A 14,887-nucleotide genomic window follows, 5' to 3' on the forward strand; every position below is an offset into this window, starting at 1 on the left:
ACATCATGGAGCCACCGAGTTAACGAGGCACGTAGCCTCTCTACCTTCCAGACTTGTTAAGTGCGATAATAAATCCACTTTGTTTAAGCCAATTGAATGCTGTTGTTTGAATTGTTGTAGAGCTATTACTGAAAGTTTCCTTGATTGGGGAGGGATCTTTGGGCTAGGTGTCTTATAGTTTTATAAGCATTGTGTTGTAAGTCCTCCTGATGACTGGTATCATGAAAAACTCGAAGCCAACCACTAAGTCGTATTAAATATATCAGTCTGGTGCGCACTTGGTTCACTAAGCTGTTTCTTTTATATCAGCAGACTAGACATTCTCTTCACTTAGAAAGCCTACATCTCAGCCACTAGCTCCAGCCCAGCCCTACCGTCTGATTGTAGCTGGCTTTAGACTTAATGGACACATGCCCAGCCTCAGCCCCTGAGCACATAAACACACTGTGAGCCACAAACCTATATTCGGGAAACTAGGATTCTGCTGCTGTATACGGCACTCCACTGCTCTTCCAATTAAACACCCGGGTTGAGATAACATGGAATCACAGACTCGTGATGCCTACGTGTACCATAAATTAAATTGTTTTCCTGTTGCTCACTGGCATTTTTCTCACTCAACCCTTCATTCTCGCATGCAGACTTTTAATGTAAGATTAGTCATTGTAGATACCGAGCGTGCTGCCCTTAAGGAATATAAAATAGAGTGGGGAGGACCGCTGAGCAAACAGCTGTTCACAACACTGTGATAAATGCCAAAATGAGGGGTGTGTTCTGCACCCTAGGAGTACAGGAAAGAACACCATCTAAACTGGGGAAGAATTAATAACTCGATTAGGTTTGCGAGTATTTCCCCTATTCCGTTTGTTTACTCTGGTCCCTGTTTCCTGGTTTCCTTCCTTCATTAGCAAAGCCCTAAAAACTCCATCATTTGCTACTTCCAGGTCCCTCACCACGAGGTCAAGGACATGAGGCTGGCAGGTTATTGCTATAATGAGGCTTCAAAGTAGACCGCGAATCTTTATATTCTATCATCTGGGAGAGAAGAGGGCAGACAAATCAGAAGGACAGTGCACATCAAGCCACATCCAGAAATTCGATGGTATGAAAATGCAAAAAACCTCGTAAAGGCTAATTAATAATGGTTTAAAGAAAACTGGTGAAAGCAGGGCCAGTGGCGCAATGGATAACGCGTCTGACTACGGATCAGAAGGTTCCAGGTTCGACTCCTGGCTGGCTCGGTGCTATTGTTCCCTGTTCTCGGGGAAGGTGTGTACTGAGTTATTTACAAACCACTGCAGGCTGTTTTATTATGAGGAGGTCCTTATAAAACCTGTGATGTTATTCTTCGATCACCACACAACCGAGAAGAATGGAGGGAAGATGGGGCTGTGGCGGGGCAGGACTAGAAAAGATATACAAAAGAATAGGACAAGAATCTTGCACAAATCTTCTGTACCCACCCGTCTTGCATGAAAAACTCTCCCTTTTCAGAACACTTGCCTCTTGAGAACACAGTGCTCTCTTGAGAGTTAGTGTGAATAGAATCCTCGACGAATCCTGCTAAATTTTCTCCAGTGTTCAGCTGTCCAAGTTCACACCGAAACAAACTACAGCGATGTCATAAACAACAGAGAGAAACGTTAAGTAAGGAGGGAATCAGCAGTCAGGTGTTAAAGGAACCACGAGTGAGGAGAAGCAGCTCATAAACGATGAGACCTTCACACAGTAAACGTGAACGATGTGGATCTTGTGTCTATGAAGTGACTGAGATAGGTTTGGGATCTGCTGGGAAGAGCTAGCAGCAAGTTTACCTGCCCGCAGGTATCTGCAGAACATCAATCCAATGCCGCGCATGGCGTGCATCAAGCGCAGCCCAAGCTTCGCGGCTCAAAGGTGAGGAGTCCCTGTGGTCTCTGCCCTCGAGAAGAACCTTCTCGTGAAGATCAAGGATACACAGCATCCGGGTCCGGTGACAGAAGAAGGGCAGTAAATGGACGAGTTTTTCCATCCTTGTCTACTGAGACCCACGTTGAAAGAGCGCGGGAGGCGGCTGATGGAATTCGGGCGACAAGCAAAGAAAAGAAAGAAGAGAAAAGAAGGAGAGCAGCTCCTTTCATCCCTGCTGAGTTGTGGCCTTTTAGGATAATCCAGCTCAAACCTTTTCTTTAAAAGCTTGGAATAGGAGATACAATTCTGGAGTCAAAAGACAGACGCCACCAATACCACTGCCCGGCTTGCTGAGCCAATGACAACCACTATTAATAGCAATTGTGTGTGCCGTGTAGGAGACAAGTCTTTACGAATTTGCATTCTCATTCCCTTCCTACTTTCAAACTCATTGGTACTGACACCGCACCCCCCACACACACACACCTTGTAGTTATGCTTCTCTCTGTTTCGGGGATTTCTAACAAGGTAATGGCTATTTAGGTTATCCAGATTACTGACAAGGTAATGGCTGTTAACCGCAGGCTGTAACCAACAGAACCATAAGTAAACGAACACCCTAATCAGATCTCTCAAGTGTTTCCCAGAAAAGTGAATAATAAACCACGTTCCAGTATTTTCCTCCCTTCAAATTCATTAGGAAGATTGGAAGACTTTATCATCTTTTTATTATCAACTTGAAACCTTGGTCACTATGAAACTTTACAGCTGGAAAGTTCAGATGTCATCTGCTCAGTGTGATGAGCAGGGGTTAGGGTAAAAGAGCCTAAATGGTGATAAGGTTTCCACATTTCACTTGAATTATAAAATATTTATTCTAAATACACTGTGAAAATTTAAGTGTTTATATGGAAATCCCTAGAGCACGTATTTGGACACTTTCTGTAAGCAAAGTTTGCTGGTAAATGAATTTAGGCTGGGCGGTAACTAAATTTGCATTTCAGTACCATTCCAACAGGGTACAGAATTGGAGGAGGAGGAAAATAGAAGAATGAAAAGAGAGGAAACAAACAGAAAACAAATTATAAAATGGTAGACCTCTATTCAAAAATCGCAATAATTACCTTAAAGGTAAATGGTCTAACTACATCAATTAAAAATCACAAATTGTCAGAATGGATTAAATATAAACAGTGGCCATAAGAAACTCACTTCAAATGTAATGATAGAAGTAGGTTTAAAATGAGAGAATAGGAAAAGATACAACATGAAATCACTAATCAAAAGAAAGCTTAAGTGAATGTATTGGTATCAGCCAAAGTAGACTTCAAAGCAAAGAAATTTACCAGCAGTAATGAAAAATGTTACACAATTATAAAGGGTCAATTGACCAAGAAGACACAACAATCCTAAAAGTGTAGTCCCTGGCCACAGAGCTTCAAAACCATTCTCTTTCAATAATTAATAGATCTAGTAGACAAAAAAAATCATCAAAGAGATTGAAGAACTGAACAATGCCATCAAAAAATGGATCTAGTTGATCAAGATCACAATGCAAGTAGAAACAAGGATCAGTGATTGAGAGAGAGACAAGATCATATTAGAATTAAGGAATCAAGAATGGTTAGAGAATAAAAGAATGGTATCATGAAACTCATATTTTAGAAAGAGTTTCTTAGCTGTAAATACCTGGAGATTCAATTGGAGAATCTGGAAGTTGAGCATCCCACATCCACGTTTTTTTTTCTGCTATCTCTTGAGGTCACGGTAGTATGATCCCTTCAGAACCCCAGAATCTACTGCAGTGTCTGACAAAGTGCAGCTCCGCAGTGAATTATGTACCAAATGAATGGAAAGGAAGTGCCAGGTTCAAAAGAGCTGCACAAGAATAACATTCAATATTTGGCAAGTCATTGGATATGGGTTTGAAGGAGGAGAATGAGTCAAAGTTGACTTGGAAGTCTAAGCCCAAAAGGCCAGTACAGAGGAGATTGGGAATTGGATAGCTGGTGTGTGGATGAATGGACTACTGTGGAGAAGAACCGACAGTGATATCATGAGCTGGAGTAGAGAAAGAGCTCATGTTTTGCAATCTAATAATCTGGTTCTCAATTCAGGCTTTGCCATTTAGCAGCTCTGGAACCTTAAGAACATAACTTCTCTGAGCTTCCATTATATCTGGAAAGTGCAAATTATTGAAATCGAACAGGACCCTGCAGGGCCTTCCCGGGGACAGATTTCCCCCCACCCCCATCCCCCGTATCCCCTGCCTGCCTCTTGTTTGTAGAAAAGCTTTAGCATCCTAGGCCTTCCCCCAGTTCAAAGAGCAAATTTAATCAGAGAAGTGAGAAAATGAAGACACAAAGAAAAGCTGTCAAACAAGACAAATAATAATCTTGATAGTTTAACCATAAAAAAACTCAAGAGCATTTAGTTCCTCCTTAAGGGCTATGGATAATATTCTGAGCCATATCCTTCAGTTATTTTGCAGATACTAAAACTCCCACCAGATGGAAAAAGTTGACTGCATGCTGACCAGTAGTGTGTAGATCCCAGACTTGTCGGAGCCAGAAAATTGATAACTGAGTTTCCCGAAATACCACCCTGTTACCTCACCATCAGTTAATCAGGGAATTTCGCATTGGCTGATTATATATCCTGTGAATGTCTCCCTCAGACTGTGTTTAAAAACCCTTCTCTGAAAGCTTTTGGGGCGTTTGCGTCTTTTGAGCCAGTTCTCCTTGCTTGGCACCCTGCAATAAATGCTGTACTTTCCTTCACCACAACCTGATGTCAGCAGACTGGCTGTGCTGCACTGGGGCCATTGGCCCCAAGTTTGGTTTGGTAACATTATGATAAATAGTTTTGTTTCCAAAATTCAATTAGACTACATGAAATAATCTCCATAAATCTCTTAGCATGATGAATGGCACATACGGCTGAAAAAAAAAAAAAGCAGGGAGACTTTTCATTAAGTTCAGTTTAAGTTTTTGTAGGGAAGAATGTCTCCAGTCATGTAGATGCAAGTGGAGATGTAGACTAAGACAGAGAAGTATGGACTGTAGACAAATTTGAGGGCTATTGATTCATTCAGTCAGTGAACTAATGTTAACTGGGCACCTCCTACTTTTCTTTCAACAAAGGAGATCATGAAAGGTGTAAGATCCACTGAGATCTCTGAGGGCAGGAAATACGATGTCATTCCAACACAAGACCAGCAAAAGACAGACACAATGAAGTGTCCCTAGTGCTGAGGTCCAGATGGTCCTATCTTAGAGTGAATATCGGAAAGACATGGACTCCACCTTTCATAGGTGTGGAATCTTACCCAGGTAACATTGGTTTAAACGGAGTGATTTTCAAGTAACATTGAGTACATACACTCTTTAAAAGCTGGAAACAGATAAAGCAGATGTTCTTGGAAAATACTATTTCATATTTTACTTTCAAAACGAAAAGTATGGGGCACCTGCTCTCTTAGCGCAGTGGGCAGCGCGTCAGTCTCATAATCTGAAGGTCCTGAGTTCAAGCCTCAGAGAGGGCAGCGTTAAGTCTTTTCACAGTCCGCCTGGCAAAGCATGTGTCATCTGTGCTTAAAGAAATTAACACAAAGGAAAATTAGCAAATGCTGCCAGATAAGCATTTGATAAATGTTTCAATATTCTGTATTTGCTCAAGAGGATGAAATCAGCTTTCTGGTTTGTTGCACCTCTCAGTGGTTTGAGTGAAGTAGACAAGAAATTTAGATTACACCAGAAAACAAAATCTATACCATATTTTTGGTCTTCCTCTCCACCCAATGGAAGAAGCAGGGGAATTTTCTTTCCTAAATTCGTGCTCTAAATGTCATCCAACCACAAATCATTTATTCTTTTAATTATGTAACAAATATTTCTTGTTAATGCACTGTTCTGGGTGCAGTTAGAAATTTGGAGCTCTTCCACACATCGTTTATTTCTCTATAAAAACAGCTGTGGTTGTTACGAGATTTTGGAAATATGACACATATGAGGAGGAAGTGGGGTAACTTCTGTAGACCTCACATTCTAGAAATTGTACTAAAAGTTTATTACTTTTATGCAAATCATTTGATTTAGCCTTGCAGCTAACCCAAATATCATTATTTCTATTTGAAAGATGAAATTGAATTTCAGAGGAGTTGAACCATTTTTCTCAGGTCTAATAGCCCCAAGGAGCAAAACCAGACATGAAAAGTTGTTTTTTTTCTGTATGAAAATATGTGAGGTTCTCTTTTAATTTAAGGTATAGTCTCATAAGCAGTTTTTCTCCATACCACTTCCTTTCTTCCTTCATACATTCATAGAACAAATATTTTTAAATGAGTGGATTCATTTTTCCATTCATCAGACATTAATTCAAAATCACTTCTGTGTCTGACACCCAGGTTCAAGACTTCTAATTGTCCTTGACTCCTTCTTCTCCCTCAAATCTCTACATGCAGTGTCTTGAGACATTGTCAAAAACTGTAGATCTTTCCTGCACACGCTCTCCAGAATCTTTCTCTTTCTTCTCATTCATCTATGCCTTCATCCATTCTATAATGTTTATGGAGAATGTATTCTGTGCCAAACAGTGTACTGGGCTGGAGATGCAGAAAGACTCATGCTATTGCTAATCTCAGGAGCTAAAAAAATAAACCTCACTCAATCCCTTAATATCTTATAACTCCTTTGTCATTCTCTTCAATTCTGGTTTCCCTATTTCCTACCTATTTGGCATTCAAAATTAAAAACCTTTCATAAAATGTTACCTTGATCATGTAAGCCATCTGCGTGGAATTTTTTCAAGGGTTCTTATGCCTCCACAATGTTTTCTCCAATGTATCTTCATGTGTCCAGGCTTTTCAATCACTGTTTCCCTCCATGTCTATTTTACACACACGCACACGCACATACACCCCCTCCAACCGAACCGGTATATTTCTGAACACAGGATCCCTACCTCCATGCCTGTTCCTTCCATCCTGTGTTCACTCTTCATCTGTACACTTCAATGTCCATATATTTTTCCTTCGCTCTGATACGCCTCGCCTCTAAATTCCTATGGCTCTTGTATGTAACAGTATGTATTTTTGTTCTTGCATATAGTGTAAATATGTAACTTCTCAAGACCCAACTCAGCAAGAATCCAATTAACTATCTCAGAAACAATGCTAGGTGGAGGTTTCCGTGGTGTAGTGGTTATCACGCTCGCCTGACACGCGAGAGGTCCTTGGCTCGAAAGCGAGCGGAAACAAGTGCTGCCTTTTGCTTTCCACCATCGGGAAAATTCAGCCCACCGCCTCCCCTAAAAGGAACCAGTGATCCTCCCACTTATGTTCCTTTACTGCTTTAGTTTCGTGCTTAAGAGACAGGTAATCAACCTGAGATACTCCTCCCGCATTAGCCTGGTGTTCTGCGTGAGTCCTCTCAACTGGGACGTGATCTCTTCCGTCCCGGAAAATCTGAAACCTGTACTTTTGCGGCCAGACTTTTCCCAAGGCGACTTTCTCCCTTCCTTACCAGAGGAATAGGTACCAACCGCGCGCTTGCCTCAGAGTATCTTTGAGAGGATGTGCCCTTACTCCAGCCTAATGGCCTTGACTTTTCCTGACTTTCTGGCCGGCCCCAAAAGAAGGAATGACGTGGATGGAGATGGTCCCCTGAAAAATGGGAGGAAAGGGAAAAGATTGGAGGTGGGGAATTAGCTCAAGTGGTAGAGCGCTCGCTTAGCATGTGAGAGGTAGTGGGATCGATGCCCACATTCTCCAGCCTTTTATCGGTTCAACTGAGGAGCTCTTGTTGATAACCGCAAATCTTCCAAAGTACAGAAAGAAATGAAAAAACGATACACTTTGGACCCTTCTCTGGGCAAGGACAAAACGGGGCAATGCTGGCTCTACTGGCCTTTGGTATGTACATGTCTCATTAATGATAAATCAAGTAGATTAAAAAAATCAAAAAACACATTGAAAATGTAACACCATGCACCAATGGGTGGAATTGACCTTATAAAGGAAAATCACAATGAGGTTCTACCAAAGAGTTGAAAGAAAAGCAAGATCATATCAAAACTTAAGAAATCAAAAATGGTCAGAGTGAAGCAGAGGGACATTATGAAAACAAATATTTTCAAAAGCATTATTTAGCTGCAAATGCCAGCGAGACTGAAAGTAGTGAAACTGGAAGAGGATCATTCCTTGTCCATATTTATCCTTCTGGCTCCAGAGATCTGTGTGGTCAGATTCGTTCTGAATCACCTGAGCCTACTGCCCAGCACAGAGCAGCTCCCCAATGAATATGTACTGACTGAATGGAAAGGAAAGGATAGATTCAAGAGGGCGTCACAAGAATAATGTTCAGTATTTGGCAGGGCAGTGGATGTGGACTTTGAAGGAGGAGGATGAGCCAAAATTGACTTGCAAGTCTAAGCCCAAAAGGCCAGCACAGAGGAGGTTGGGAATTAGATAGAGTGTGGATGAATGAGCTATTGTGGAGAAGAACAGACAGTGAGATCACGAGCTAGAGCAGGAAAACAGATCCCAATTTGGAATCTAAAAGTCTGTTTCTCAATTCATACTTTGCTGCTTAGCAGCTCTGGGACCTTTGAAACATTACTTAACTTTTCTGAGCCTCCATTATATCTGAGAAATGCAAATCATGATACATACTTTTGTTACCAAAATTCAATTTGAATATATGAAATCATCTCCATACATTTCTTAGTATAATTGTAAGGCTGAAACAAACGAGGAGATTTTTTTGTGGCATGTGGGATCCTCCCGGACCGGGGCACAATTCCGTGTCCCCTGCATCGGCAGGTGGACTCTCAACCACTGCGCCACCAGGGAAGCCCAACAAGGAGGTTTTTTATTAAGTTCAGTTTGTGTTTTTTGTAAGGATAATGTCTCCAGTCATGTATATCCAAGTGGAGATTTAGAGTGAGACAGAGAAATATGGACTGTAGAAAAATGTGAGGAGTATTCATTCACTCAGTCAGTCAGTGAACTAATATTAACTGGGCACTGTTCAAAAGTTTCTTTTGAACATAAGGTACCAAGGAAAGTATAAGAGTGACTGAGATCTCTGAAGGTGGGAAGAGGCATGTCACTGGAACACAAGAGGGAAAAAGAGCTGCAAAAGACCTGTACAATTCTTGGGTACAGCAAGCCAGAGTGTCCAATTGCTGGGTGTATACTGGAAAGGTGTGGACTCCACAATTCCTGGATGTGGAACACTTCAGGTGCAGCTTTAGTTTAAATGGAACGATTTACAAGTAACATTGATTACATTCTTCAAAAGCTGGAAACTGATGGACATACCTGGAAAATAAAATTTCATATTTTATTTTCAAAGGAAAGAACCATGCATGTCTGCCCTCTTAGCGCAGTAGGCAGCGCGTCAGTCTCATAATCTGAAGGTCCTGAGTTCGAGCCTCAGAGAGGGCAGGTGTTTTCATCTTTTACCAAGCAACAACAACAAATATCTCCTGTTAGTCCCTTCCTCGTGGAGCTACACCCCAGTCGGGAGGAGTGGGAAAAACTGAACAAGAAGTAAGTAAGAAAAAATGCATCATAAGCACATGAGGAAATGTGTGCTGGGGTGCAATCGTTAGGCAGTAAAGGGGCTCGGGATTATGGAGGTGGCACGTTCAGCTTTCAGCGGAAGAGTCAGGAAAGATATTGTGTTGAAGATGCCTTTTAGTCTCTCCTTTCATGCTTGCTGAAATCCTTGTGCCCGAAGTTTTTCTAATTCAGCTCAGTTTCAGTCTTCAGGGAATGAATCCTCCGTGTCATTGGTTTATAGACAAGGAAGGAAAACCTGAAAAAAGCTGTGAGGGAGTGAACATGGTCTGTACTGGACAGTGCTGGCCTTTCCATCTCAACATTCATGGTTTTTGGCTAGCGGGAGGGTGGACCTCTCACCTCTGTTTCCGAACAGAGAGATCCTGGTGAAAACCAGGTCTTTCCACTATTTTGTACTTGAATTTTATGGGGCAGTTGGCCTGAGGAAAGAAGGAAGGCTGTTGAGGGGCACCTAGAGAGACAAGGCATACGGCAGAATTTGTCCTTCTGAAGTCTGAGTAGCCTGGGTCAGCGAGAGAATCAGAAAGACTCAGACGGTCAAACAACAAAAACAGCAACAACAAGAAAAAAAAAAATGTGAAACCAGAGGAATTCTTGGGAAAACTCATGAAACAAGAATAGGAGTAGGATCTTTGGGTAGCTCTTCCTTAAGAAGGTTTCTTACCCATCTGTCCCAACCCAACCATCACAGTCCAAATCAAAACCTTCAGAAATATCTCCAAAAAAAATGAAACAATCAGGTGGTATTTAATTTCCACAAAAACAACCCCAGATAGAATTTTTCCTCTTTGCACAGGCAGCTTAAATATGGTTTAAAATATGTGTGTGTGGGGGGGGGCGGATCCCAGGAGGTAATGCAGGAAATATATTAATCAGCATTAGTGATCAGATCCTGGTGAGGTCCAAAAAAATTGAGAAAAGAGAGCATCATGATTCTGCAGTGCTGAGCTGTGAACAGCCCTTGCACTTTGCTTTTCACTGAGAGACTTCCCTTTCCCTCAACTTGAGCTTAAGCTTCTTCAGACACAAAGAATCCTTTGGGTGAAGTTCTTCGAGAACTTCTGTGAATAGGTGGTGGGTCTTCAGCAAACCCAACATTTGCTTAAGTCAGTGGCACACAGTCTTGCAATAAGATAGAAAATGTCTTACATTTTGACTCTGTTGTAGGTATTTGGTAACCAGGCTCTGTCTGGGCTAGTTTCCCAGTTGCCCACAGAGGACCTTTCTTCACCTCTCAGCTCCTGACTAATACATCTTCTCATTTTGAATCAGACTTAGTAATAAGGTACCTACTTCTAGGTACTCAGTCCCTGAATCACATGTCACTTTACTACTGACAGCACCCCCCATAGCTAATGACTCTTATTGTGATTTCAATCTATTACATCAACTTATGCCACATTCCTCACAAAGTGTCTTATGAAGTGCTTTAGAAAGTGTCTTATGAAGTGCTTTAGAAAGTGTCTAATGAAGTGCTTTAGAAAGTGTCTTATGAAGTTTTTCTTTTTAAATTTCTTGTCTCTCGTCTAGAATATAAGGATCTTTAGGCTCAAATCACTGTGTCCTCAGTGCCTGGAGTTAAGGCATAAATATGGCATCTGTCTTGAAATGGAAGTAATAGGTAAATGGAGTTAATAGGCAGATCAAATACAAGTTAATAATTTAATAAATCATTTTATTAACTTCCAAAATGTTAATCCCTGCATCTTTCAATTCATTTTGCTCTTTCTTTATGACTTATTTGATGTTTTGAATTTTATTGATGAATGGCAGTTTATTTATAATGCATAATTTTAATTTTTCCCAGACAGAATTTTCTACCTTCTAACTAGTGAATAACAAATAAAGGTGTAAGGGACCACAGATGTTTAACACTCCTGTTATAAAACAGTCACAACTGATAACAGCTTGAAGTTGGGTGAAAACTAGAACCGAATTTAAAGCCTATTTCCTTTTGCATGTATTTCCTCCAAACATTTTCTTCTACACAGGTTCTTAATTTCCACTTTCTTTCTCTCTTCAACAGTGAAGCCCAAAAATGTTCCCTCGTCTCTTCTTCTAGGTGTCAGGATGAAGAGAGTTTGAGGATTTGGAGGCTTGTGAGAATTCTTATACAGGTAGACCACAAATCTTTGACATTGCGCAGCTTAGAGGCTGCAGGGAAGAAGAGGAGACGGTAGTCATGTTCGGAATGATGACAATGTAGACAGTGTAGCAGACTTCTCAGGGTAATCAAGTGTCTTGAAAACAGTTTATTTTTTGTGGGACCAATGACAAAATGATGCCATATATGATTATAGTTTGTAGGATCCCAACTATTTCTCCGTGATTTTCTCTTAGGGAGTGGGAACTTGGGATACAGGTGAAGAAAGATTAAAAAGGAATGAAATAAATCCTCTTTCAGAACCAAGTGCTAGAAATTGTACTAAAATTTTATTAATTTATGCAACTTGTTTAATTTAGCATTGCAGCTAACCCATGCATCTATGCCTTTATCCATTCTATGTTTATGGAGGATGGATTCTGTGCCAGACACTGTACTGGGCTGGAGATGCAGAAAGACTCACGCTACTGCTAATCCCAGGAGCTGAAAGAATAAACCTCAATCTCTTAATATTTTATAACTTCTTTTTCCTTCTCTTCAATTCTGGTTTCCCCCACCCTTCATAAAATGTTACCTTGATTATGTAAGCCTTGTGCCTGGATTTTTTTCAAAGGTTTTTAAGCCTCCACAGTTTTCTCCCCAGTGTATCTTCATGTGTACAGGCTTTTCAATCACTTTCCCTCCATGTCTATTTTACACACACACACACACAAGCACTCCAATTGAACAGGTATATTTCTGAACACAGGAATTCCTCCAAGCCTGTTCCTTCCACCCTGTGCACGCTGTTCCCTCCATCTTCACCCCTAAATGTCCGTATTTTTTCCTTCACTATGATATGCTCTCGCGTCTTATTTCCGATGGCTCTTGTCTGTAATATCTTGTTTTTTTTATTGTTCTATCCTACTGTGTAGATATGTAAATCCTCATGACCTGCCTCAGTAACACCAGAGAAATATCTTAAGACGGCACGAAATGTGAGTTTCCGTAGTGTAGTGGTCATCACACTCGCCTAACACGCGAGAGGTCCTCGGTTCGAAACCGAGCGGAAACAACTGATGCTTTTTTTTTGCCTTCCATCATGCGGGGAAAATCAGCCCTCCACCTCCCTTAAAGGGAACCAGTGGTCATCCCACTCCTGTTGGTTTGTCGTTTTCATTTCGTTTTTAAGAAACAGATAAACATCCTGAGATAGACCTGTTGAGTTAGCCGGCCGTTCTGGGTGACTCCTCCCAACTGGGAAGTTTTCCCTTCTATCTCGGAAAATCTGAAAAGTGAAATTTTGGGACGCCAAGCTTTTCCCATGGGTACTCCCCGCCTCCTTTTCCTTAGAAGAGGAATGGGTACCAACCGTGCTCTTGCCTCAGGGCATCTTTGAGAAGACTTGCCCTTAGCAGAGTCAGGGTTTCAAGTGAATGATGGGGGTGGGACTCTGAAAAACTCGGAGAAAAAAGGAAAGTGAGTTGTGGGGGATTAGCTCAAGTGGTAGAGCGCTCGCATAGCATGTGAGAGGTAGTGGGATCGATGCCCACATTCTCCAGCTTTTGCTCTCAGTCGAGGAGCTCTGACTGATAACTGCAGATCTTCTAACCTGTAGAAAGAAATGAGAAAATTAGACACTTTGCACCCAGCTCTGGGCAAGGACATGACAGAGCAGCGCTGGCTCACTGGCCTTTGGTATGTACCTTTACTATCAGCCTATAATTTATTCTCTGTTTTTTCAGAATAGCTGGTCATCTCAAGGGATATGCCCAATTCCTTTTTATTCCTGTTTCTTCCTGCTACTTAGCTGCAAGGTGGCACAGTCCTGAGAAGCACAGGGCAGAGCTGGGTCAATAAAGCCCCAGCTTTCTTGTCAGGGACTGAAACCGAGTACCCCAAGTAACCAGAAAATATCAGGAAAGACACCGTAGAAAGCAAACACGTGAAGTTATTAGTGAACTTCTGGTTGCACCTGCGAGCTGTGACTAAGTGGCTCTGATCCTAAACAACCTACCATGGACTTTGAGAACTGAAGTGATAGCGCACTGCCCAAGTCCACACTGGTCACTGGATTGCACACACTCCAGAGATCTCCAAATAGCATCAGAAAGGCTTTGGGAATGGATTGGACTATGAAACCACAACACACAGAAGGCTGTTCGGTACCTGGAATTTGAACACAAGGCAGTCAGGTGCCTGCAAAAGCAAGATTGGCAATATTCCCCATAAGCTTTGAACAAGACATAAAGCCTTATAATGTAATACAAAAATGGCCAGGTTATAATCCAAAATTATTCAGCATATGAAGAACCAAGAAAAATCTTAATTCGCTTGAAAAGAGAATCAACAGATAACAATACTGAGATGACACAAATATTGGAATCCTCTGACAAATATTTTCAATGCTGTGAGAACTAGGGGTGAGAACTCTTTGAAATGAATGTAATGTTAGGAAGTCTTAGCAAAAAATAGGAAGATATACATCCAAATTGCAACTTCAGAACTGAAAAAATATATTAACCAAAATTATAAAGAACATCTCACTGGATTGTCTCAATAGGAGAAGGAGATGACTGGAAAAAGTCAGTGAATGTATAGATAGAACAATAGTAACTACTCAATCAAAATGACATAGAGAAAAGTGTATTTTAAAAGATGGACGGAGCCTTAGGGACAAATAGGAAAATAGCAAAGTTCTTACATTCACATCATTGGAAACCCAACAGAGGAAGGGAAAGAGGTCTTTGAAAAGAGGCGGTGGGGGGAACACTGGAAATATTAATGGTTGAAAACTCCCCAAATTTGGCAAAAGATATAAACCAGAATAAAAACATTCAGCAATGCTATAGCAGCATAAAACCAAATAAATCTACACCCAGACATATGACAATTAAACTGCTGGAAACAAAAGAGGAAAAAAATGCTTGAAAGCACCAGAAGAAAATGAAAGGGAAACTGCAATCTGAATGATTGTGGATTTCTCATCAGAAACCGTAAGAACCGTAAAGAAATGACATGACTTTTATTAAATGCTGAAAGAAAAGACCTGTCACTCCAGTAGCTAAATATAACAAAAATACCCTTCAGACATAAAGGTGAAAGAAACACATTCTCATTTGAGGTAAACTGAGAGAATTCATTGCTAACAGAAGTGCTAGAAAAGAGTAATGTCGTGAGACAAGAAAAAAATGATACCAGAAGGAAACAGAAGAGCATAAATGAAGGAACAGTTAACCAAAATTTCAGAAATAGAAACCTGTTTGAAATAAAATGATGTTTATTGGGACTGCAGCCTGGGAGACACAGATTCAAGAAGCACATGAGTC

The 14,887-nt window shown here is 41.0% G+C and overlaps 6 non-coding genes across 6 annotated transcripts; all 6 read left to right on the forward strand.

The window, feature by feature from the left end:
- The first annotated feature begins 1,168 nt into the window (after window positions 1-1,168).
- On the forward strand, window positions 1,169-1,241 carry TRNAR-ACG (transfer RNA arginine (anticodon ACG)). The gene has a single exon. It is a non-coding gene; the product is annotated as a tRNA-Arg (tRNA).
- A 4,120-nt stretch (window positions 1,242-5,361) lies between these two features.
- On the forward strand, window positions 5,362-5,434 carry TRNAM-CAU (transfer RNA methionine (anticodon CAU)). Its single transcript has one exon. It is a non-coding gene; the product is annotated as a tRNA-Met (tRNA).
- A 1,639-nt stretch (window positions 5,435-7,073) lies between these two features.
- Window positions 7,074-7,146, forward strand: TRNAV-GAC (transfer RNA valine (anticodon GAC)). Its single transcript has one exon. It is a non-coding gene; the product is annotated as a tRNA-Val (tRNA).
- Window positions 7,147-7,587: 441 nt separating this feature from the next.
- Window positions 7,588-7,660, forward strand: TRNAA-AGC (transfer RNA alanine (anticodon AGC)). Its single transcript has one exon. It is a non-coding gene; the product is annotated as a tRNA-Ala (tRNA).
- A 1,604-nt stretch (window positions 7,661-9,264) lies between these two features.
- Window positions 9,265-9,337, forward strand: TRNAM-CAU (transfer RNA methionine (anticodon CAU)). Its single transcript has one exon. It is a non-coding gene; the product is annotated as a tRNA-Met (tRNA).
- A 3,223-nt stretch (window positions 9,338-12,560) lies between these two features.
- TRNAV-AAC (transfer RNA valine (anticodon AAC)) lies at window positions 12,561-12,633 on the forward strand. The gene has a single exon. It is a non-coding gene; the product is annotated as a tRNA-Val (tRNA).
- Window positions 12,634-14,887: the final 2,254 nt, after the last annotated feature.

The sequence above is a fragment of the Globicephala melas genome, chromosome 11 (assembly GCF_963455315.2).
Source record: "Globicephala melas chromosome 11, mGloMel1.2, whole genome shotgun sequence".
Taxonomy (NCBI): Eukaryota; Metazoa; Chordata; class Mammalia; order Artiodactyla; family Delphinidae; genus Globicephala; species Globicephala melas.